This window comes from Numida meleagris, chromosome 1 (assembly GCF_002078875.1).
Source record: "Numida meleagris isolate 19003 breed g44 Domestic line chromosome 1, NumMel1.0, whole genome shotgun sequence".
Classification (NCBI taxonomy): Eukaryota; Metazoa; Chordata; class Aves; order Galliformes; family Numididae; genus Numida; species Numida meleagris.
Window position 1 is genome coordinate 162,935,158 of NC_034409.1, and position 26,050 is coordinate 162,961,207.

At 37.2% G+C, this 26,050-nt stretch overlaps 1 long non-coding RNA gene across 23 annotated transcripts in view; it reads right to left on the reverse strand.

Moving 5' to 3' along the window:
* Nucleotides 1–26,050, reverse strand: part of LOC110386958 — a 225,482-nt gene that overhangs the window by 173,870 nt on the left and 25,562 nt on the right. The window lies entirely within an intron of this gene.

Here is a 26,050-nt window from a genome sequence, read left to right on the forward strand (position 1 = left end):
TTAAGCATTTGTCACTGACAAACAACCTGGAATCATCTTATCCAAGACACTGTCTGAAAGCATAGCCAAAAGACAACGGTTCAGTTCTAATCACTAACCATGAAAAACTTTCACTAAAGAGTCCATTATCTAATAAATGGAGAAAGATCTTTCTGAAATGAGGATGGCCGTCTGATATTATGAAGTGAATTGTTATTGTTAACTGCCAGATGAGCTGGGACATCCTTAAACCCCACAATATATTTCAAATACAGGATATTTCCTTTTTTTTATCATAAACATAGGCAGTGGATGCATTTATGAGAGAGTAGTATATTTTAACAAATTTTGTATTATGTTGTCTTAACAGTTCTTCCTAATGGGGAGAAGATTTGAGAGAAAGAGAGGAAAAGAAAAAGAAGGAAAAAAAGGAACAACAAACGTCATATAACAGATATTGCACAGATATTACTAATGTTTAATGCTCTTCAAGAAGTTATTCAAACATTACTTATTTGATGGCCATATATGATTCTATTTAGAAACAGAAAGTAAGTATTGGTAAATTTCTGTATCACAGACTTTCATAGTGTCTAACTCAGGCATGTGCATTTATTAAAATGAAAAATGAGTATTAATGGGCTACTACCTTTCTTTTCATGTTTATAATTGCACAATATTTATAGATTTGCTATATTAGCTGCAGCCTGCAAGCTGAAATAAGAGGTGGATCATTTTGCATCAGGTAGCATCGGAGTCCAAGTCATCACCTGTAACCTGCTGTGACAGTTATGCCATTATGCAAATTAACACAACATTCCACAAGTTTAAAATTTAAAAAAATCTTCATATCAGGGAAAAGTATTCAATCTTCATTTCCATCAGATATTTATTGGACTGGCAAGTAATTTTTTGAATTATGCATCACTATTTCAATAATTTATTATCTACACAACTCTAATAAAACAATTAAGTTCTACTTGTCTAAAAGAAGTCTTTTCAAACTTCACATGAAGATATAGAATAAGCAGATGTTCACAGACCAAGAGCATGTCCTTAGTTTTATTTTCCACTTTCAGTTCACTAAGCAATGTCCGATTTGCATTGAAAACAGAATTTCTTACAAACATTCCTTTCAGCTACACTGTTTAGTTTTTTAAAATTGTTTTCATCTATAAAATTACCATCAAATTTGTTTATGTCAAAACAGGAATTATACGAATTAAATTTATAATGAGATCTACCTTAAAAGAATATTAATGTAGAAAAGTCAAGTGCTCAGATGAAGAACTACTAAAATTAAGTATGCCTGTGTAATACACATACACATATATCTGCCTTCTGCTTGTGAATCTGTGCTGTTGCTTAATGCAAGATCCTCTAAAAACACTTTCCCAAATACAAACATAATTAAGTCTACAGGAATGGTGTTTCTTGTAATAAAATAACTGTAGTTATACACATATAACTATACATGCATGTAACAAACAGGCAGTCCTGGGTCAGACTCAAGGCTCAGGATGATTTTATCTGGACTGAGAAAATGTCTATATATTTCATATTATGCTTTAAATCTGGGGAATCTACTGTGCCTGTCAATGGGTTAAGAATCAACAGGTTCAGACTGGTTGGCCAGATAACTGTCTTGTGTGGTAAGTCCCACAATTAGGTTCCATCTCCTTTGTTCAGTGATCAAATCTAAGGATATGACTAAGATTTTGGTGAGAATGAGAAGAAGATTTGTTGCTTTTTGTTGATTGTGGTGGTGGTGGTTTTCTACTGTGTGTTTTTTTTTTTTAATAAACAAATGTTACATTGTAAGTAAGAATGAATGTATCCTTCTGAGAATAATATTGGAAATTCAAGTAATCCTCCCAAAATTTCACATCTGCAGTTTCTGATGAATCAAGAACTAGCCGGATTAAAAAACTTCTCTTGTATTTTGTTTCAGATCCTAATGATTAAATCTAATGCTGCATTGTCTCTTGTGTTTACCTTGTCATTGTTTTCATTTTCATTCAGATTTACTCCAAATATGTAAATACAGTCCCAACACATTAAAAAGCACATATATTTGGAATGTTAAACATTTACTGTACATCAAAAAATGCTCTGGAGTTAGTCCCAACAGAGTTTTCCTATCTAAAGTTAATGAGTTTTAATGTACGTTTTCCTTGTACCTTGCCTTTCTCTACACATCAATCTGTTCCTGGCATCTGTCAAGCAAGCAAAATATTCTCCGGAGCTGTCGGTGAAATGACACCTTTCTCCTTTATTGGAGTTGGAAAAAAATGCCTATATTTCTCTGAAATTCTCCAGGCAAAGTATGTCTGACCTATAAAATCAACACCATCTGCCTAGGCGGACTCCTTGAAACAATGACACAAAAGATTTTATCTGATCTCTGATGCTAAAGATGCTACTTTAGGTTATCAAACTTCCACTTAACTAGATGACTTACCTTGCACACCTGGCATTCAAACAAGATGGTTAAATAGAATAGTGACTAGGGTTAGTTCACTTAGTACCTATATTACCACAATCAATTATTATAATGAAAGGCTCTAATTTAAGGAGAAAAAATGCAGTCGAATGTTCAAATAAAAGATGGGATGCTTTGGCATAAACTCACTATATGGCAGATGACTTTACTGAAACTATAGATGTTTGCATTTTCAGATATTTAGAAACAGACATTGAATCTGTAGGTAGTATGTAGAGATGTATTTACTCTGCAATTTGTCACTGCACAAGCAAGACACCAAAGGTTTTCATTTTGAAGCTAGGAAACAATATGTGGTTTCCTGAACCAAAAAACTCAGAAATGTTGAAAATTAAGAATGTCATCCATTTCAGTACAATGTATAAGTGAGTTGGCCTCAATTCCTTAGTTATGTGACCATGAATTAGGTGTTAAGTAATTTCCTATCTACAGTATCTACTACAAAGAAGCATTTGACACTGTCCTGACTCACATCTTTGTCTCTAAATTGAATAGAGAACTTGGTGGATAAGGAATTAGCTGGATAGGTGCATTCAAAGAGTTGCAGTCAATGGCTTGATGTCCAAGTGGAGACAGTGTTCCTCAGATATTAGGACTGGCATTACTTAACATATTTGTCTGTGACATGGACAGTGTGATTGACGAACACCATATGCAATTTTGTCAGGACCTACTGAACAAATACAAGGCCAAAGGTGACAGTTTCCTGGACTGCATAATGACTGGAGACAAGATGTGGTATCAATACTATAAACTGGAGTGAAAGCAGCTGTTCATGGAGTGAAGTAATGTGAATTCCCCATTGAAAAAGTTCAGGACACAGCCCTCAGCAAGCAAAGTGATGTGCACTGTATTTTGGGATAGGAAAAAAATGATCATTATGGATTTCCTGGAACCCAGACAAACCGTTAACTCTGACTACTACATCACGATGCTGACTAAGCCGAAAGCTCAAACTCCAGAGTGAGGCCAGAGAAGAAGACAACCTTTCTCATGCAACACGATAGCACCAGGCCTTCCACCAGTTTGAAGACCATGGAACACATTGCTAATCTTGGCTGGACTGCCCTACCACACACACCATATAGTCTGGATTTGACTGGTGCTTTCTGACTTCCATCTGTACAGGCCAGTGAAAGTTGGACTGCATGGGCAAGATTTTCCTAGCAGCAGTGCAGTCATAGCAGCTGTGAAACAGTGGGTCACCTCTGTTGGTGCAGATTTTTACAAGCATGTAATACAGCTTCTCGTTCATTGCTGACAAAAATGCATTGCTAATGTGATGACTATGTTGAAAAGCAGTGTTTTTCAGGTGAGAATTTGCTCTATCAAATAGTGTTATTGTACTCTTTGTATCTGTTCTAGTTTCCATGGAAATAAATAGGAGGCATTACTTTAGGGGAGATATACCTACACATCTTTGCCTCATATGCACTTAGAATCAAAGAATCATAGAATCATTAAAATCGGAAAAGACCACTAAGATGATTTAGCCCAATCACCAACTCATCATCACCATGCACATGAAAACTTGTCACTTAGTATGACATCTACCCTTTTCTTGAACACTTCCCATGACAGTGACTCCACCAACTCCCTGGGCAGCCTGTTCCAGTACCTCACCATTCTTTCATAGAAGAATTTTTCCTAATGTTTTTCCTAATTTATTATTCTTAATAAATTTTATCCTGATCCTTCCCTGGCACAGCTTAAGGACATTGCCTCTCATCCTGTTGCTAGTTACCTGGAAGAAAGTGGATGATCCCCAAGTCACTACATCCTCCTTTCAAATAGCTGAAGATGTCAGATGCCATTTTGTCAGACTGCCCCTCTGCTGCCATCTTTTGCAACAAAATTTTAAGGATTTAATGCCTTTCTACTGCCATACCACCAACATCCACCTCTGACATTGTGGGCCAACATAATAAAATAGGATGCATTACATTCAGATCAGCACTCTTATACTGGCTAATTGTCTTCTGGAATCAAGATGATTTATTTAGTCAATGCCTATTGTGCTTGATTTTTGTTAAAGTCACAACAGGCATTCTGTTATCATTTTTCCTGAATGTGGCATAACCTAATTTCAGTAGGACTTCTGATGATTAAGAACACTGTAAAGGACAGTACAAATTTTTCAAATTTTCTTAACAACTCAAATGTAAGTCATTTAGAGATTTTTAATGTTTTCATACAAAAAATCCCTTCTACACACTTAAATAAAAATCCATGTCTATTAGTACAAACTTTGAAGTTCAAAATACCTTACAATGTTATTCTGTATCAAATTAACTAGAAGATCTTGAAAAACTCAATTTATACTGGAAAAAAAAGTATTGAAATATCATTTCTGATTTCACTGCCATGTGAAGAAGTATTTCAGCACTTCTTTCACCAGAAAATTTTAAGCAGAAAAGATAATTTATTTTTACCCGATATACAACATCTTAGACATGTAAAAAAATATCTATCCAGTAAAGCTTCCACTATACCGTACAAAAGTATCTTTCATTGCATCTCCTTCTAATCTTTGGGTTACAACTTAACAATAACAATAAAAATAATCATCATCCATTATTCTTATGCATCGTAGTGGCCACATAGCCATCATAGTTAAATTGCAAGGAAAACTTTTAGGGGGTCAGCACTTCATCTGGTCCCAAATGCTTTGTCCAGACAGTATTACAGTGATCACACCAATTTCTGTAACACAGAAGAGGAAAAAATGTATGTTTTTCATGTCACACAGATGCTTTTTGCTCCTGTTCTTGCAAATAGGTCTCCATTTTTATCTGATTTGACTAAAGAAAAGCTTTCAACCTTAGACAAATAGTCTGTAACTGCGAGACATTTGACCCTTCTGTTAACTCATCTTCTAAATTTCCTATAGCTGAGACCTAAAAGTTGACTCCCTGACTCAACACTTAAAGTTAGAAAGCCCACCAAGTCGACTTAAGTCATTTAAAGAACAACATCTGTGCTGATCTTGATTGCCATCCTCTCATACCTCAGACATTCTGAATAATGGAGCTTGCTGGACTTGTACTAGGTTACCTATCTCCACTAGCTGGTGTACTTCACATTTATATGGAAAACTATTATATTCTACTAAACTGCTGCAGCTCCCTAGATAAAATGGCAAGTTTTCCACAGATTTCCCTGTCAGCTTCAAACTGAAGGTAGAATTTAGGAAGGTGAACTGGATGATCTTGGAGGTCCCTTCCAACCCAAGACATTCTAGGATTCATTCTATGACTCATTCTAATATGGAGATGGTTGGAAGAGTTTTTTCAACATCTCTTAGTATTTCCCTAATAAAAAAAAATAAAAAGGGATTTTTCAGACCTTGTGAGGAAAAAAATGAAGGACACATTTATTATGATTATAGGGCTTTTGTGTAACTTCCAGAAACGTTTTGAGGCCTCTGTATTGTGAGAAGACCTGATAAATTACTTCTCTTCATGGGAATTAACAGCAGTTTCAGTTTTCAGTAGTCTTCCAGCATGCAGAGGAAGATTTTGGCAGATGTTGCCTTTAAAGGCGCATTATTTTATTTTTACTCTTTCACATTCTTATTGTTGGTTTTAGCTGAGCTCTTTTTTTTTTTTTTTAAAAAAAAAAGTGTTAGTCTTTAAAATTGATGGATCTGAAGACAAATGCTTCGTATTTGTGGGTAAAAAGTCAGATTTTGTACCAACTTATTTCCGAAAATCTAAAGATTAGTATCACAGAATATCCTAAATTGGATTGATGGGCTGAGACCCACTGTATGAGGTTCAGCAACACCAAGTCCTCTACTTTAGCTACAACAACCCTTTGCAATGCTACAGATTTGGAGAAAAAAACCCAGATACTTTTCCAGAGGGCTTCGCTCAAGCGCTCATCTCGTCTTCCAGTCTGTACATATATCCAGGACTGAGCCATCCCAGGTGAAGAATCTGGCACTTTCTTTCACTAAATTTCTAGTAGCTGGTGAGAGCCTAGTCCTCTAATTTGTCAAGACCTCTTTGCAAGGCCTCTACCTTCAAGGGAGTCAACAGTTCCTCCCAGTTTAGTATCATCAGCAAACTTATTCCTGCATCAAAGTCATTTATGAGAACATTAAAGAGCACTGAGTCTAAAATGGAGCCCTGTGGAATATCCCTAGTGATTGGTTGCCAGCTTGATGTAACCTCATTTACTATAACCCCTTGAGCCTAACCTGTCAGCCAACTGTTCATCCCTTGCACTATTTTTTTGTCTAACTGAACACTAGACATTTTGTCTAGAAGGATACTGTGAGAAACAGTATCAAAATCTTTGTTGAAATCAAAAAACTTGACATTAACTGACTTTCATCTCATGAACTCATGTTGGCTGTGACCAATGATTGCGTTGTCTTTCAGATGTTTTTCAGTAAATCCCAGAATAATATTTTCCGTGATTTTATCAGGCACTGAAGTGAAAATGACATGCCTGTAATTACCATGGTCTTATTTTTTGCCCATCTTGAAACAAGGAACAATATTTGCCATCTTTCAGCTAACTGGGACCTCTCCAGATTCTCCAGAGTGATGAAAAATACAGAGTGGTATCATGATGACATCAGGCAGCTCTTTGAGTGTGCTGGGATTAATCCCATTGAGCCCCATAGATTTATATGTATCCAAATGGAGCAGAAAATCCTCCACAAATTCAAGTGTTGGCTGGGAGTTTATTACGACACTCACTGTCCTTCATCTTGGGGCTCTAGGGGGCCCAGAGCCTATCATTGGTATTGAAGACAAAGGTGAAGGAGACATTACACTTCTTTGCATTGTCTCTGTCCCGATTTGTGAGGTGTTCATCCTCATCAAGTAGTGAACCAATATTTTCTGTGGTCCTTCTTTGTCTGTTAACAAATTTAAAAGGTTTTTTATTGTCTCCTACAGTACAGGCCTGCTTCAACTCTAGTTGGACTTTGGCCACACAAACTTTCTCCCTGCAATAAAGAGGAGCACCTCTGTAGTCCTTCCATGTTAACCAACCTGATTTTCAGTGGTCTTACACTTCCATTTTCCAACTAAGCTCTAGAAGAGGATCCCTGCTCAGCCAAGCCATCCTTCTGTCCAACCTGCATAACTTACAACACTTTTTAATTGCCTGCTCCTGTGTTCTTAAGATATGCCACCTGAAAAGTGACTCCAATGCTTTCAAAAGCAGTTTCTGTGGGCACCTCAGTAAGCAATTCCTGGAACAGTATGAGGTCTGCTCTCCCCCATGTCTAGAGTTGTAGTTTTGGTGGCAATTATCCTCCTATCACAAAAGATTCTAAGTTCCACTACTTCATGGTCACTATAGTGGCAGCTTTATCTCTTAGAGACATTCAAGGCCAAGCTCTGAGCAACCTGGTCTAGCTGTAGATCACTCTGGTCATTGCAGGGGAGTTGGACTAGGTGAATTTTAAAGGTCCTTTCCAACTCAAAAGATTTTATGATTCTATGATGGTCAGGACAAGCCACCAGTCACTGCTTCACCCACAAGACCCCCTCTGTTTATAAGCAATGAATCTAGGAAGGCACATTTCGTAGTTGGCTCTTTCAGTACCTGTACCATGAAGTTTTCAACAAGTTGTTTTAGGAATCTCCTGTACCTGTTTGTATCAGATGTGTGGTATTTGGACTCGGTGATCTTGTAGGTCTTTTCCAACCTAGCTAATTCTATGATTCCCAGTTTACATCTGACAAGTTGAAGTCATAAGGACTGATGGTGGCTGATCTAGGGGTATCTCTTATGATCTTAAAGATAATTCACTGGTGTCATCATTCTGTCTGGAAGTCATATTAGCCTCCTGTAATGGCATCCTCTTTATTTGTTTGTCCCTCTGTCCTTATCTAGAGGCTCCCAACTGTGTCTCTGCCAACTGAGCTCCACACAGTCCAACACTTCCCTCACACATTGCATCACCTTCTGCCTCATCTACCCTGCCTGTCCCTCCCAAATAGCTCAGAACCATCCACTGTGACTCAAGAGCCACAGAATTCTTCCCATCTTCACTTATGTCAAGGATGTCATAGCTCTGGGACTAAGCCAAGGCTTCTACTTCCTCTTGATTTTTCCTCATGTTGTGTGTATTGGTGCAGAAACACTTCAAATGTGCTTCATTGCACCTAGCACCTAGTAGAGCAGACTGAAAGATCTCACTAGCACAGAGTCCTTCAAATTTTAGCATACCATCCTATAGTTTAGCACCGGTAAACTTGGTTTTATCCTTTTCCCCCTTCAAATATAGTTTAAAGTTCTATTGATCAGCTCTGCTAGCTCCTGTGCAAAAATCCTTTTCCTACTCTGAGAATGCACGTGACTATGAGTGAATGTGTTCTTTTTCTACTCAAAATGTTTAAAAATTTGATTTTTTTTATTCTGTTTTATTTTGTACAAATGCAAGAAGCTCAGAAGATGAGAAATGATACATAAGGTCTGAAAGGTCCAAAGTTTGTGCTGAGTAAGCTTCATTCCAGATCTGCTGCTACAGCTAAGTGGCCAGACACGTTATTACAAAGTTCCTGGTTCAACTCCTTTCATTAGGAACCTTTCAACAGCAAGAACAACAAGAACAAAAAACCCTCTTTTTGTTTTCCTTTTTTCCTTCCACCCCCTCTCCCCACAATGCCCACTCTGCTGCTGCTGGTTCACAGACTGCTTTTTCTGAATCTCGCTGGTTCTCACTGCTCCAAACACAAAGCCGTTGACTGGAATCTTACAAACTAATGTGAATAACTCACAGCATATCCGTTTTGACAGTGTAAAATAAAGAATTTGCCCCCCTGCTGTTACTGCCTGAAGATGCACTTGTAGAAAATAAATAAAAATATCTTCCAAAGGTAAAACTTTGAGGGGTAAACTAAACAACCGCCTGTATAAAGGGAAAATCTAGGAGGGAAAATGGAGCAAAATCTGTATATCAGTAATCAGGAATACCACTGCTTTTTGCTGTTGTTGTTGTTATTTTAATTACATGGCCACCTGTCAAAGTTATATTTGCGATGGCACCAAAATAGTAAGGGCCTTTCCTAAAAATGGATTGTATAGCATTTAAATTATTAGATCACAGGGGATTTTCACATAAGGATGTAACATTTTTAGACACAAATGCTTTTAACATCTTTTTTTTTTCCTTCCTATCCCGTAAAGAAATCTGATAAATATCAAAAAGTTAAATATTTAAATATTCTATCAAATATCAAATAAAACTAAGCATGAATACCGTGCTATTCAATCAGAAGCATCATTAAGTACTATACCAAGCTCTAACAATCTGAATAAAATCACCAAGCCCAGAGTTTACTTTCATAAAACACATTTAATCTGAAAGAAACTCTAATTGCATTACAGAGGTTATTCTTTTGTCTAGGACCTGTCATGGAAATGGATTTCAGTACACTTTCTTAGCATGCTATATGGATCATTCAAACAGCATACCATACCCAAGAACGCCTTAATGCATTACAGAACTGCAGCCATTTCTTCAGCGGAATACAGTTGTTGTTTAACAGTACACGGAAGCACAATGCAAACCTCAAGGAAATTAGCATTAAAATTTAAATAGGAATAATACTCCAGCAGAATGATCTTGATTTTCTGTTTTGTCTTGAGAACAACAATAATCTGTTTCATTCATAACATTTCCCAGTCATAGGACCACTCATCAGAAAAAAACCTTCTTAGCCTGAGAGCTTTTTAATTCTATTTTCTGATCTAATCGTATAGGATGACAGCTGAGTGTCACAAATATTACAAATCATCCCCTAGGAGAGCATTAGAATCAGCTCCAGATTAGCACCACCATTTCTGGATAGATTTGTATATGGAAGTGGCTGAATGTCTTCGCCATTCATTACACATATTCTGAGGATGTCCAGTATGCTACTTAATGAGAAGATGAGAAGAATTACCTATGGAAATTTACTCTTTCTTCATTAATTGTGCTTGTCTTTCAACACCTGTCCTACTACGTCTTCTCCACACTCATTCTGCCAACAGCAACAGCCTCAGCAGTCATTGTTTACTTGGATCTAATGTGCCCCATCTTATTCTGTCACAAAAATTGGTAGGAGGATGTGGCTTCACAACTCATTAAAACAATCTGTGTTTACTTCATCATCTCATCCACAGGACTCACTCCTGCTATGCACTATTAACTATATCTAAGTGTACAACAAAATAGAACTTCCTGAATCTGGTTAAGCACTTCTGCTGTGTCAAATGTAGCATCTCTGAAGGACAACTCAGAATTCTCAACTTTATATGATATTAATATTTCCAAATTTCTCTCCTCATGGTCTTCTTCCAGCTGTGTTGTCCAGTGTAGAATTATGTAAAAGCTTAGGGGCAAAGGCCACAAGCCTTCTCCTTGGTTAAAATTTAATCCAGTAATAAATATATGGCTGTTTATCCTTTTATTTTACTTATTAACACTGAGTAAAGAAACATAACAGATAATAAAAATGTTTTGGAAGTCTTGTTTTCTTTTTCTTGAAAGAACTTCTAGTGCCTTTATATGGAGAAAAACTTGCCATTTTAAATAACCTTAGTGTTATGATATGCTAAAATTATAACAGAAAGAGAAACAAAAGGAGAGCAAGGGATGCAACAGCCTATGATGCAGATTAACTATTATCGTAGAATCATAGAATCATAGAATCATAGAATGGCCTGGGTTGAAAAGGACCTCAAAGATCATCAAGTCTCAACCCCCCTGCTAAGTGCAGGGCCACCAACCACTAGACCAGGCTGCCCAGAGCCACGTCCAGTCTGGCCTTGAACGCCTCCAAGGATGGGGCATCCACAACCTCCATGGGCAACCTGTTCCAGTGCGAACAGGATATTATCTCATTTGCTCTCATTATCTCATTTGCTTGTCAGATTTTTTTAATTGCTTCTGTTTTATAGCTTGTTGCCACTTTTTTGGAATCACTTATAGATTTTTCAGATGATTTCTAAATCATTTTTCAGTCAGGATTTGCTCCCAAGTCATTTCAGCTTGGCCCAGATCCAGCCAATATCAAGTACAATTTCTGCCAGTATCAGTTTCAGAATGCAGAACAGGTCAATCTTTGTACACTAAGTAGGTCAAGGAAGGGGAAAGGTTTTTTTAGTGTTTTGATTAGAAATATATACACAAGTGAATTGTTTTCTCATTGAACAACAAATGAAAACAGATAATGATTTATTCCTTTTGTGGGATATGTTGCCATTGTAAAATAGTCTTTGTTTATTGACATCTTCCATCAGATTTTTATGTTTATGCATTTATGTGTACGTAATCTCTTTCCTTACTGCTATTTTCTTTTTATGTGAATTTGTTGCTTTTCTTTGTCATGTTGCTTTTACATTGAGACCAAAGGGGCTTTTGTTATTTCTTGACTTATATTTTTTATCATGCAAATTTGAAATTTAACAAGTGGAGAAAGATAAGAGGCTCTCTCTGGTGCTTCTTCAAATCCTCCCTACAGTGCTTTGGAATTTAGACAAAATTTCTAAGCTTTTCTTCAGATTTATATCTATTCAGCCAAGGAGAATTTGAATTATCATCTTGGTTAAAAAGAGCACCATGGGGCAGCCAGTAAAATTACTTATAGATTACACTGAAAAGGTAAGGAGTGGAATTTTGAGATGTCCTAAATAACTACAAGGTAGATCATGGAGCTCTTAGCCATACTGATGAAGTACTAACCACTAGACTAGATCTTGGAATTATTTTTGAGAATTTGTATAGATGTTTATCAGTACAAAAAAGACCTCTAAAATCCAGACCATTAAGTACTTTATGTTTTATATCTAGAGGATGATATATGTAAAGCATTACAACACCTTAAGAATATCTTCTTTAACTGGATATTGATCATTTGTGATTTATTTTATCTGACTTTAAATGCTTAGGACTAAAGAGACTCTGCTGTCTCTTTAGTCAATGTAAGGAGAGAGATGAACTTTCAGAGGTGATGTACAATTTTGATGGAAAGAAGAGCTAACAGAAAAGTTACTCTACATGTAGTTGAATTTTTCTACTGAATAATTAACATTGTTTCCTTTTTTTTTCCTATTCCCTTTTTTTCTAATCTGCATTTTCTGAGCTTCCTTATCCAATTGCTAGATCTGTACCTCTTCTACATAGAATGAAGAACAATCTGTCATCAGAAATCTTTCCAATACAGGAAGTAATAAAGCCACAGTTTTAAGCTACCATTTGACAAACAGAATAGACTATAGCTTTTCTTTACTCTGTAAAGCACCCTTTTTCCCCTAAGACTTCTCTATAGATCTTTTATAACCCATTAGTGAGGGTTAATGAGGGTTAAAATGTTGTCAGTCTAACCTGAGTTTAGGCAGATAAACTAGCTATTACTTGCTGGATTGCTCTAAGGATTGTGAATCTTAAACCAACTTACTTTGAGTTATACAAGTTATTTCTGCTACAGGGAATCCAAAAACACAGAGCAGAAATTAGATTTGGACATATAATTATGAATGGTACCTAGAAGCTATGCTAAGGCACATACAAGACAAAGAGGTGATCCAAGACAGTCAGCATGGCTTCATCAAGGGCAAATCTTGCCTGACCAATCTGGTGGCCTTCTATGATGGAGTGACAGCATTGGTGGACAGGAGAAGTGCGATGTATGTCATCTACTTGGTCTTTTGCAAAGCCTTTGACATGGTCCCTCACCACATCCTTCTCTCCAAATTGAAGAGGTATGGATTTCAAAGATGGGCTATTCGGTGGATTAAGAACTGGTTGGCTGGTCACAGCCAAAGGGTTGTGATAAATGGTTCTATGTCAGGGTGGAGGCCAGTCATGAGTGGTGTCCTCCAAGGTTCAGTCTTGGGACCAGTGCTCTTCAACATCTTTATCAATGACATAGACGATGGAACTGAGTGTACCCTCAGCAAGTTTGCAGATGACACCAAGCTGAGTGGTGCAGTTAATACACTGGAGGGAAGGGAAGACATCCAGAGGGACCTGGACAGGCTGGAGAAGTGGGCCCATGAGAACCTAATGAGGTTCAACGAGGACAAATGCAAGGTGCTGCACTTGGGCCAGGGCAATCCCACTACTTATACAAACTGGGGGAACATCTCCTTGAGAGTAGCCCTGCGGAGAAGGACTTGGGGGTCCTGGTGGATGAGAAGCTGGACATGAGCCAGCAGTGAGCGCTGGCAGCCCAGAAGGCCAACTATGTTCTGGGCTGCATTAAAAGAGGAGTGGCCAGCAGGGAGAGGGAGGTGATTATTCCCCCTCTACTCAGCTCTTGTGAGGACCCATCTGGAGTACTGCATCCAGGCCTGGGGCCCCCATCACAGTAAATAAATGGAGCTCTTGGCATGGGTCCAGAGAAGGGCCACTAAGATAGTGAGAGGGCTGGAGCACCTCTCCTATGGAGAAAGGTTGAGGGAACTGGGCTTGTTTGGCTTGGAGAAGAGAAGGCTCTGGGGAGACCTCATTGTGGCCTTCCAGTACTTGAAGGGAGCGTATAAACAGGAGGGGGGTACGACTGTTTACAGGGGTGGATAGTGATAGGACAAGGGGGAATGGTTTTAAACTAAGACAGGGGAGGTCTAGATTAGATATCAGGAGGAAGTTTTTCACAAAGAGGGTGGTGATGTGCTGGAACAGGTTGCCCAAGGAGGTTGTGGATGATCCAGCCCTGGATGCATTCAAAGCCAGACTGGATGTGGCTCTGGGCAGCCTGGTCTAGTGACTGGCAACGCTGCACACAGAAGGGAGGTTGAAATTAGATGATCCTGGTGGTCCTTTTCAACCCAGATCATTCTGTGATTCTATGAAAAAAACAAACTGGAATAATTGAAAGCATTAGTATTTTATTTCTCTAAATTTAAAATATTAAACTGCAAATCTTTTCATTTAATAAAATATTTTCCTGTACTCAAAGACGGAAATGCAACTTTGAATTCACCCACAGGATGATCTATAGCTTTTATTACTTGACAGTGATAGAAGGGAGCAAAGCAAAGACATAAATCTACTAATGCCAAATAAGGAGCACAGGATTAAATATCTGTTCTCTTCATGAAAGAAATTCAGTACAAAGTATAAAAAGACACATGTATATATATATATACACACAGACAGAGTTAATTAAATGTATCCTATTTTTGTGTACAATCATGCACAAATGCATAAAAATCACATATTCAAATCAACAATACATTATATTGCCAAATAATTAACAATGTCATGATATTTTAGAAAGTCAGTCCTAGTTCACACTTGCAAAAGCTAAAGAAAAGATGATCTACACAGTGTACATCCTACTAAAGCTCTAGATAAACAGATGGGCATTCTACCCTGCCTAGTCTGTCAACCTCTAACATGCTAACAAAAACATTATGTTTGCCCCCTAGTATAACCTTGAGTATGAGTATCACAGTTGATGATACCTTCTTTTAGATAATTTTTGCCTATAGGAAGATAGACAACTGTAGGAGAAAGGAAGCCTAGTCTCATTCTTTCAGTAAACAGAGAAACAAATTTGAATTCTAAAGTCAGTGTAGAAACCATGATTTTTATGTTAGGAAACAGTAGATGTGCTAATTCTAGACAGTTCTGCTCTATCTACTGATTCTGAATGCAATTGCATGGCAAGAAGAAAACATCACTTTCTCCTAGTTAATTACATATAAGGAAAAAAAAATACTTCAGCAGATACAGTTTCAGAATACAGATGTATGGAAGAGTCTAAATGGCAGGGTCTGCACAAAGGAAAAGCTTCTAAAAAAGAGAAGGATGCCAAGTTAAATGTCATAAATTTATGACATTTTGAGACTGAGCAGACATTCTTCAAGTGCAACAGAACAGGAAGAAGTGGCAGAGCTGTGATTCTGAAACAAAGAATTGTAACTGGGAAGTAGGAGAACCCTGGGAAGGAACAAGAGCAGATCAAGATAAATAAATATTACAAAGAGCAGAAAAAGCAGAGAAAGGCTTCTGTGCATGAGAAAGCAAGCAGGAGAGAGAAATGAGAATTTGTTGCAACAGCAAAAGAGAGGAAAGGATGAGAGAGATGGAAGGAAATGAAAAAAGTAATAGGATTATGTGATTAAGTGGAGAAGTAGCAAGATGAGATAAAAGAAAAGTTTACTTAGGATTCAATTTAGGACTGGGAGAAGGTTTAGGGAAGCCCACAGAGATGTGAATATTCAGCAGAGATAACAAAAACAGACCAAAAAGTGAATAGTAAATGATCAAAAGAGTTAGATTAATTCAAGAGGCAGAAGCAGTCAGATCATAGGTGTAATATGGCCCATAATCAGCCCCTGTAAAAGTACTGTTGTCCCTGCAATTGCATTGAAACTACTTGTAGATTATGTAGATATGCAGGCCATGCATGTAAAAATAGCACTCAGGAAAGCAAGTAGACTTGATGTGACAGCAGTCTTGCTTCCTGCTACTCTAACCCCTGCCATCCCCATGCAGTCAATAGACCTGAGTCTGTATCACAGAATCATAGAATGACTGAGGGTGAAAGGGACCTCTGGGGGTCATCTGGTCCATCCTGTTCAAGCAGAGAAACCAAGAGCAAGTTGTCTGAGACCATGTCTATACAACTTTTGAAGATCTCCAAGGAGGAGAATTCACACCATATCTTGGCAAACTGTGCCAGTGTTCAGTCACCCACTCAGTAAAGAATATATATATATACAGCCCTCTTAGTTCCTCATCTCTCTGCCAGAATGGGTCAGCCACACTCTCCATGGTGTCTGCTGTCAGGTGCAGCAAGGAGGAAGGTGGAGGAGGAAGCACCAGGGTGGTGGGAGAAAGAGAAGTCGACCCTTACCTACTAGATTTTAGGTGGCTATAAATCTAGAAGAAAAGGCTCTGGGGATAAACTTCCCATTTATCACCCACATTGTTATACAAGCCACAGTGCTACCCAGTGACATTTTAAATGAAACAGCCACAAGCTATGCACATAAAATGATGAATTACAGAGCAGGATAAGGTAAAACACCTTGCAAAAAAGAACAAAGAGACATAGAGAAGGGCTACAAGGAGCTTCCCAAGATGCAAAAAGACAGAGCAATGAGCATTTATGTGCCCTGCTCTTGAGCTGTGTGTCCACAGGGTAATGTCTCCTCTCCTAACTGCTGACAGAGGTGGCAGTACAGATGCCGGGCAGGACAGACGAACCAGAACAGCTCAAATCATGAAAAAATATAAGATCTCATGGCTGGAGCCAGCACCACTGCTCGCAGAGGGTTTCTTTCTTAGTGAAAAAATAATATCCTGAAAGAATTAAATACAGTCTTCAGCTCCTGTACATCCCCTAGAATGCATACTGGTTTGTATTGCTTCTGGAAAACAGAATTTGCTTCAAAACGTGGCGTTGACACCATAGTAAATCTTCTTTTGCTGGGGCTACAGATAGGCACACGCAGAACTGCCCTGAATCTGTTGGAAGAGGTGGATAATAGAGTGCCTCAGCAGGAGAGTGTAAGATCTTCTTAGAGTCAGAAATATTCTTTTTGTCATTGATGAGGACATAAATGCGAGAACAAGACTGAAGCATGCAAAGACAATTGCCATGGGAAGTTAGGAAAAAGCCAAAGTCTTTTACAAAGTAAAAGAAAAGGTAGCCTTGCCTGTCTTGTCAAATTATACAGCCAGCATCAGATCTAACAACTTGGGCTTAAGAATGAGACACTGGTGTCATGGTTTCAACTGAGACAGTGTTAATAGCACACTGATGTTTCAGTTGTTGATGAGTGATGGGAGCACAGCCAGGACCAGACTGGGCTGAGCCACTCAGCAGGAAAGAGACACTGCCTTTATGGCTACACAGCAGGGAGTGGGTTGGAGCTAGGACAGGTGACTTGAACTAGAAAACAAGTTATTCCATACCACATGACGTCATTCGGAGGAAAATTAAACTGTGGGGTGTTGGCCAGGGGCTGTTCACTGCTCAGTGATTGCTGGGTGGTGAGATGCATTGCATTGCATTGCTGTTGATAGCGGGACATTGCTCAGCAAGTAGTTGTATTTTTGGCTAGGCATCAATCAACAGGTGGCTAGTAATTGTGTTGCATATTTATATATATATACATGCTATTATCATTACATTTTTGTTTCCATTTTTCTCTTTTTTCTAATTAAAATAGTTTTTATCTCAATCTACAGGTTCTAATTTATTTCCAATTCTCTCCGACATTCCATTTAGGAGGAGTGAGCAAACAACTGTGTACTAAGCTGCTTGCCAGTTTAAACCACATTTAGTAATGGAGGTTTGCAACTATTTTGACAAAGGACCCTGCTCAGCAAACCTGAAAACACTACCAAGTTTCCGCAGCAATATCCTTTATATTCTAAAACTTCAACTCAAGAAAGGAAAAGAATCTGACCTGAGAAAAAGCAGACGTCAGAAGCAGCTAGCTACTGCACATGCAGTGTGATGTGACCAAAAAACTGCACCAAATTACACTTTTAATTTAGCAGAACTCTGTATTTTAGATCTATCTGTAGTAATTAAGTTTTGAAACTGCAAAGGAGAAATAGATCACTAAACTGAGCAGCATCACAGTAGAACTCTAATGACAATTTGAAGTTAGTTGAAAAAGGCTTGAGGGGAAGGTATGGTATTTCTCTCTTTTTTCTTTTCTCTCTTTTTTTTTTTTTTTAAATTCTTTTTCTGTGATAAATGAGGTGACAAAATAAAGCTAATTTCTTTGTCAGAAGAGGTGTCCTGAATAATGAGAAGAATAGGTTTCTGTGTTTACTTCTTTGACCATTTTGATTTATCAGAAGAATTTATAATTTTGTTTTCTTCTATGATCATCCTTTTGAAAGGAGCGCTTTATTTCACTCTTCTTTCAGAACAAATCATTAATAAATTTATACAAAACTAATTGCTTAACATTTGATTCAAAATCTAGTTAACTTGATGTCAGTGGTTTTTTTAGGTATGTAGTACTGGAGCTAGACATCTGTTTCTTGCTCCCTAGCTGAGCAACACATTCATATTAACAGCGATATTTTTATTCTTTGGAAAGTGATAAGAGAATTATCTATGTGCCTCTTTACTTTCAACCAATCATCTGCTTACACATCACAAGACGGCTACATACTTAAAATATAATATAATGCACTTGGCATCAAGGGATTTTAAAAGTAGCTGTCTCCTTCAGCTATCCTTGCTCAAAATTCCTGCCTAGTGGCTGGGGCCCAGGCTGCCAATTTTCTTCTATAATTTGAAAATGCAAAAGAAGAAAAGAAGAAAAGATCAAAAGAAACATGTTTGAATTATTTGGTTGTATTAATCTACAGAGTTTTCTTCCATGTGCTGCATTTCTTCCATGTGCACCAAGATTCCATACTTGGTGCAAGAAATGTGCAAAAGTATAGAGACAGTAACTGGAGTTATTTGACCTAAATCTAGTGCTACTTAGAAAATTTCTTAGAAAATTTCTGGTCTCACTCAAGAAAACTGGGTCTAGGTGAATAAACAAGAAAGCAGAGACAAACTAAAGAAGATGGTCTCTGAGTACAGTTTTTAATTTTTCTGTTAGAAATAGCCTTTGTTGGCTCAAGCAATCTGTCAAAGTTTATGGCTAGGTTTTGGGGAGGGTTTTGGACAGGGTCTTTTTAGTTTCTTTCTTCTGGGAGTCAAGTAGACACAACCTTGAATAAATAGATGAGACAGAGTGCAGGATATTTATTTTGATTGCATGTTTCCCAGAACACTGGGAAAGCCATGATATTAATTCTTCCTGTTAATTTGCATCTCTTTCCAGCATCTCATTTGTTGACTATTTCTAGTAACAGTGTTTTTGAGGCTTTGGTTCTTTTTCCACATCCATTAATTTGTTTCACATGCAGGTCCAAACTTTCCTTTTACTATCATTATTTTTTCCTGCTTGTTACTTCTTGAATTCTGGTTTTATTTCAACCCATTGTTGTTTCAGTTTGTTTACTTTGGAGCCCTCTTAAGGCAATTTGGGTTAACTATAATAGGAAAAATCTTAGAAATGGAATCCTATGGGATCTTTTTAGTAAGATGATGAGGATGTATCTGGAAATGATATTTTGAAAGGTTTGGAGATTCAGTTTACTTCCTTTGTTTCATAGAATCCATTATGAGAAGCCCTCAGACAGACGTATGCTCTGACTACCTGCACAGCATCGATCTGTGATGAACAAAGAATATTCAGATACTGTAGGGAACAGAAGGTTCCATGAGTTTGTTTTCTATTGCTTTCTGTGTGGGATCTCAAACTTGCTGTTTGCATAGTGAAACCAATGAAATTTTCTGTATGTGTTTAAAATATAAAAATCAATCAACTCTTTCTAACTCTTTAGATTAAAAAATATATATATCAAATTTCTCCCAGTCTGCTTTATGCACAGACCAATTCACAGATATTTAGTTAAGGGATTGAAAGTTTACAAATCTCATTATCAGCCATGATTAAGCATGGATGGTTAACCGTGGAGATGAATTTGTAAAGAATGCTAAAGTACTGATATTTGCCCCTAAATGATCAAACTTGAAAAACAGAGTGTAAAGATAATTTGTTTCCTTTCTAAGCATCTCCAAATGTAGTTTCCCTGCACCTAGTTCTTTTCTCCAGTGTTTCACTAGCAACTTATTTTCAGTTTAACAAATTACTTCTGAGGACTCAGACGTGCTTTGTTTCTGCGCCTGAAATTAAGTCAATTCCTGTTCATGTCAGTAGATAGGTAGCAAAAGGGATATAGTATCGGATTTCTTAACATCAGATTATTTTTGGTATCAAGAATTATCAGAATATAGTATGAAGCTTTTCCAATTATATAATTAAAATATATGCAAGCAAAGAATATTCAACAAGAAGATATGCAAAGAGTAAACACTGTAGTGTTTTTTGATCATATGGCTTACTCTTTCACAACCACAGCCTGATTTGTATAAGACTTTGAAAAAATTGTTGAAGATACATTATTTTTCATCATGTTCATTGACCAAGCAAAGTTAATGTTATGACATTGTAAAATAATAAATGGGTCAACCCGAGTAATTAAGGGCATGCCAGTTTGTGGGTGAAAAAAGTGAAACAGCTGTTGCATGAATCAGGTCTTAACTGATAGCATAATTAACACCAGCTAACATGGATTTTTAGAAAATGAGTGTTGTTAAACTAGTCTTTTACAAATGAATTGGATTTCTAGTTAATCAAACTAGTAGGATTACTACAAATTACTTAAGACAAACCTCCTCCATTCTATTCTTCCCTGTCAAACAACAAACAAACAAAACAAACCACAAAATAAAACAACAATTAAAATGTTTAATGAACTATTCTCCTGGCACATGCATGGCATCAAGTCACAATATTCTTCATTTCAGCAAAATGAAATCTGGTTATATTATTTGCATTTAATGCAGTCACAAAAAGGTGCATGCATGTGGACTGGACTCAAGTACATGGGTTTGGGTTTTGTTGCATACTTTAACATTCAAACCTCATTTAATTCCCTTTTATTTCAAGAAATAAACATATTTCAAAAACAGAGTAAAGTAAAAAAGTCTATGGGCATGATAAGATAATGAAGGGTACAAGAGCTACTTGGATACGTTTACTTTGCTCTCATGGAAAAAACAAACGAAAAAGGAAATAATCCGCTTTTTTCAGGCAGAAAAAAAAAAAGCCTTTTAAAAATCAGAAATATGGATAGAGTTACTTCTACCATATTTTGGATGCACCTATTCAAAGTGTGATACAAAGTATGATTTTTTCAGGTTACCATTTTATTTTACAGAATCAAAGAATTGCAGGTGTTGGAAAGGACCTCGAGAGGTCATTGAGTCCAACCCTGCTGCGAAAGCAGGTATCCTACAATAGGTCACACAGGTAAACATCCTGATGGGTCTTGAATATCTCCAGAGAAGGAGACTTCATAATCTCTCTGGGCAACCTGTTCCAGTGCTCCATCACCCTTACCATAAAGAAGTTCTTCTGCATGTTAGTACGGAACTCCCTATGTTCAAATGTTAGGCCATTACTCTTTGTCCTATTCCTGCACATCACCGAGAAGAGCCTGGCCTCATCCATTTGCCTCCCCCCTCCCTTTAGATATTTACAAATATTAATCAGACCCCCTCTCAGTCTTCTTTTCCCCAGGCTGAACAGACACAGGTTACTCAGCTTTTTCTCATATGGGCGATGCTCCCTGCCCTTTATCATCTCTGCTGCCCTCTGCTGGACCACTTCTAGGAGATCCGTGTCTTTTTTGAACTGGGGAGCCCAGAACTGGACACAATAGTCTATATGTGGCCTCAGCAGGGCAGAGTAGAGGGGAGGATCACCTCCCTCAACCTGCTGGCCACGCTCTTTTTAATGCACCCCAGGAAACCATTGAACTTCTTGGCCACAAGGGCACCTGTTGTTCACCAGGACCCCCAGGTCCTTCTCTGCAGAGCTCTTTTCCAGTAGATCATCCCCTAACCTGTACTGATGGATGCTGTTCTTCCTCCCCAAATGCAAGACTTTTCACTTGCTCTTGTTAAACCTCATCAGGTTCCTCTCTGCCCAACTCTCCAGTCTGTCTAGGTCTTGTTGAATGGTAGCACAGCCTTCACATGTCAGCCACTCCTCCCAGCTTTGTATCATCAGTAGACTTGCTGAGGGTGGACTCTGTCCCTTCATCTAGGTCATTCATGAAGATGTTGAACAAGATTGGACCCAGCACTGACTCCTGGGGAACACTGCTACTTGCAGGACTCCAATCAGACTGCACTGCTAATGACAACCCTGTGAGCTCTTCCAGTCAGCCAGTTCTCAATACACCTCACCATCCATTCATCTATCCCACATTTTCTAACTTTCATAACTAAGATGCTGTGGGAGCAGTGTCAAAAGCCTTGCTGAAGTCAAGGTACACAACATCCACTGCTCTCCACCTATCTACCCAGCCAGTGATGACATCACAGAAGGCTATCAGGTATCATCTGTATAAGATGTTATAGAAAAAAATATATATAAAGAATCACAAAAGTGCAGAAGCTATGGTGAACCATGTTGGATTTCTGCCAATAATGATATCTGCCTTAGAGAAGAGATCAAAAATTGAAACACTTGTATTACAGCACATGTAAAACACTGCAGTGGCATTTCTCCCAGTCCTATGTTTCATATTTTTTGTGTTAGTATTATTTCCAATCTTGGATGGAAATCAGAAAATCAGAAAGAATTGTAAAAATTGTCCTCCAAAATTTCCACAGAAATACTTCAACTAGCCTTTGCTCTAACTCTGTCTCCTAACGATTGTGTTCTCTGGGTTTTACATCAGTTGAAAACAAATCACACGATTTCTAGAAAATAAATTTTTGTGGAGTGTCTTTCACTAAGATAAACACAATCTAAAAATTAAACAGCTTCTTTTTATAAATACTGGGTTGTTGTGGTTTTTTTTTTCAGTAGAATTTTTTTATTGTGAAAATTTATAACTTTCAATATGAGCATAACTGCTTTCATTCTGTGTAAGCTGTTATAGAAAAAAAAAAGAAAAATCACCTTGTATAGGACTATGTCAACATTTGTCAGTACAGCTAGCACCCAAATGGACAGTTCTGCAAATATGCTTTGTTGAAGGAATGAAGGACAACAGAGTGCAGCAGAGAATTAGCAGGATACTTCTCATGAACTTTGTCTGTGTTTTGCTAAGAGAGAAAATTATAATGCTTTTGACCCTGGTACAAACCTCAAGATGATTTTAGTTATTATTTTGCTGTGACCTGCACGTGCTGTCTTTATATGGATACTTATGTCAATATATTTATAAATACTGTTGCTATCTCTACAGCAGTCCATGTTTTTATGCCATGCAATGACTCAGAAATATGCTTATGACACAGACTGTCAAGTGGTGTCATGCCATCCACCTTGCTCAGCAGTAAAGTCAAATTCACAAATTGCACAGGAAGCAAAATAAAATAAAAAACCCAATTATGCTTAATTAGCTGGTCAAAAGATCACTTTGTGCTGTCTTTGAATGTCAAAGCATCCACCTTTATTTTCGTAGTATCATAGAATCAGGTTGGAACATAACAAGGTTGGAAAAGACCTCCAAGATCATCCCGTCCAACCGTCCAGCTATCACCAATAGTTCTCACTAATCCATGTCCCTCATATTCTAGGGGTCCAGACATATTTCCTTCTCTAACATACTAATTTGTACACCATACAGAGAGAGATGTTTTCCTCTCATGAAAAATAAAACAAAAATAATTCAGGAAAACAATTAGTATTCTAAACTTGAAAAAGATTTCTACCGAAGTATATGCAGATAATTACTACAACTAGAAATATACAGAAAAGCTGACTGTCAACTATTTATTTTGGTGTACAACAGAATAGTTCTACCAAGTTTGCAGCACTTTATACTTTCATTTATAGCCTGGTCATAAATGTGCACGGAGCTACTTGTGTTTTGGTCTGAATCAATGTTTCTCTGTGAAAGCTTCAGTTTCCAGATCAAGGACAGAAGGAAGAACTATTTAGTATAGGTAACCCGTCACCATGAAAAAACAAAGGGAAGTTCAAATGAAAAATATGTTATCTCCTTTTGCAAGTTTTTGGCCCATACACTAAAATGCAAAAGCCCTAGCAATACAAAATGAGATCTGTTTGTAATTGATCGGTGAAGAACAAATTAACAAAGAACATTTACATTGTTCAAATCATGCATGTACAAAAAATTTGGTTTTCTCTGGTCATTGCTAATTACGTCAAGCACCAGTACACACTACAGTGTGTTATATATAGCTCAGACTGTAGGGAAGGAACAAGCTGAGCTGCAGCTCAGACTTTGGATCTATACTGGAGGCTGGATTTCACCTCTTCAAACCTCCAATTGCATTTACAGCAAAAAGATGACCTTTATCAAACTGGCTTTTACTTAAGCTTTAATGTGATAGCATGAATTTCACTCAGTGATACACTCCTTACTATACCAATGTCTGTGATAACTTCAAACATGGAATAGATAATAAGAGTAGCTGAAGATTGATCTATATGTGCTAAAGAACATTATCTCTCTGGGATGATGAAAAAGCATCCTCTTTCTACTTAACTTTTTTTGTGTATACTTCAAGAGATTTTTTTATGTGAAATATGTGTTTTATACTATGTACATTGGATTCAGACATTTCTTAGAACTTTCCATATATCTTTGATTTTCTGAACAATTATATGATACTTCAGTCCTCAGCTCCCAATGTTACATAGGAATTCTACATCTTACCCTTTTAAACCTAATTACAATTTTGTTTGTTGAAATAATTTCACTGTAATTCTGAAACAAGATTTGAATGAAAAACTGTGCAGCTTTTAGCCTAGTTACAACTAGCCACTGAACTTTTCATTATCACTTTTTTCCTTGTAAACATTCACCAAATAATACTGATATATTCATTCCAAAATCTTATGTTCCTTAAGTGACTCACTGTCAAGGAATTTATACTTAGCACATCTTCCATGCTTATAATTTACTCAAGATTTAAAAGTTGTAGTCTGTATACTCACCAACAGGAAAAGGGATTCTGGAGATAGAGTTTACTGAAAAAAACAGCTGTACAACCAGAAGTATAATTGAGATCACTTTCCCACAGTTGTCTTGACTTTATGATACCGCATAATTCAACTTAAAAATATATATTTTTTAATTTTATTTTATTGATTTTTATGTGCTAAAAATAAATGCACTGTGCCTATAAGTACATAACAAGCACATTTTTTTTAGTCAAAAATTATCTTATTTCCTTAGACAGGAAATTGATATCTGACACTGATCTTTAAAAAAGTTTGCAATGAGTAACACTTGCTTCACCTTTTGCCTTAATATACTGTAGATGAAGGGCTCAGATGTGATTCCTGAAATTACATGTATGTTAAAGACATCGGAAAGCTTTTCTTATTCCAAAGTCTAGTTTCTCCCCAGTCTATATCCTTACTTTTTTATAGATACAAATATGTACACACAACATAATTCTTGTGCCCAACTCCTTTTCCAACTGAAAGACATACACTGAAACACAAAATTATAGATAATTTATCTACAAGATAAGAAGCCCAGGTCACCAAGATATTCTGCTTTTGATATTAACTCAGTTTGAACAGATACCATTCTTCAGATTCAACCCAGATTTTTGACTTCCATGTGTATCATTCGCATCCTTATTCACCTCTGTAGCTCTGGGGAAATATGAATGTGAATATGGATAGTAACCAGAACATATCAGTTTTCAAATTTCACTATCAGTGATTCACATAAACAACTCCTTTGATTTAGAATCAGATCCAAGATTAAATTTGTGTTAGTACATATCTACCCATCTAGTGGCTTCAAACCATTACAAGAAAACTGCAAGTTTTGGAAGCTTTGGTGGTTTGAAGTTATTTTGTTGTTGTATTTTTACTGTGCTTTGTTTTCAGTTAAATCTTCTTTTTCAAATTAGCTAAAGAAAGTTCTACATTTTCTTCAGGCTTGGTCCTTAAAATACAGTAATTACAACGTTAAGGTTCTGAACAACCCAAGTCAAATAATCATGTTTTGTG